Genomic DNA, 916 nt, shown 5'->3' on the forward strand with positions numbered 1-916 from the left:
GAATTATATTAACCTTAGCATATTTGCCTAAATTGGAATGTATATATTTTTAAGTTTTTATCTTAAGCCTAGCATATTGGGCTTTTTAATAAATATTGTTTTTTAAAGGCCTATTGAGATATGTAAACCATTATTTGAAGCATTTAGACCTACATTAGTGTATATATACAGGCATATATATATACCTGTATATATACTGTATATACATCTTTTTCATTTATGTGATATTCAATGGCAATTTCTATACCTCAATATTTTGATTACAAATGTATGAAGCTCAGCATATTGGCCTTAATTTGGCATATATATTTTTATTTTAGTTATTATTCTTTATTTTAATATTTTAATGGCAATTTTTTCACCTCAATCTCGATTTTTAGAAGCATATATACAATATTTCTTTGGGTATTTATTCCTGTCTGCCACCACCCATTTCTGCCACTGGTTAAGTGTGTGTAACAGCGAGACGCACACATGAATATATGTGTATTTTTCAGACATAATCTAAAAGCAGTGCAGCTGCATCTCCTCCTTATCCCAGGTCACATTGGCATTTGAAGAACAAAGGGCTTGCTCTCTTGAACGGTGTGTGACCTCCTCCATGCCCCCTCATCTCCAAGCAGACACACATAACTGCCCTTATTCACCCTCTCCAATCCCCCCTTCCCAGTAGCCCCCAGGAGAACTCACCCCACCACCCCTATCCTCCCCCCCTTCCTCTCCCATGACTCACCTCTTGGGCTTGCATCAGTCAGCAGAAAGCTGTGGTCGGGGCCTGTTGCATGTCCCCCCGCCAACAAACACACACACACACACACACACACACACACACACACACACACACACACACACACACACACACACACACACACACACACACACACACACACACACACACACACACACACACACACAC

Source organism: Notothenia coriiceps, unplaced genomic scaffold (assembly GCF_000735185.1).
Source record: "Notothenia coriiceps isolate Sejong01 unplaced genomic scaffold, NC01 NC01_scaffold00010727, whole genome shotgun sequence".
NCBI lineage: Eukaryota > Metazoa > Chordata > Actinopteri > Perciformes > Nototheniidae > Notothenia > Notothenia coriiceps.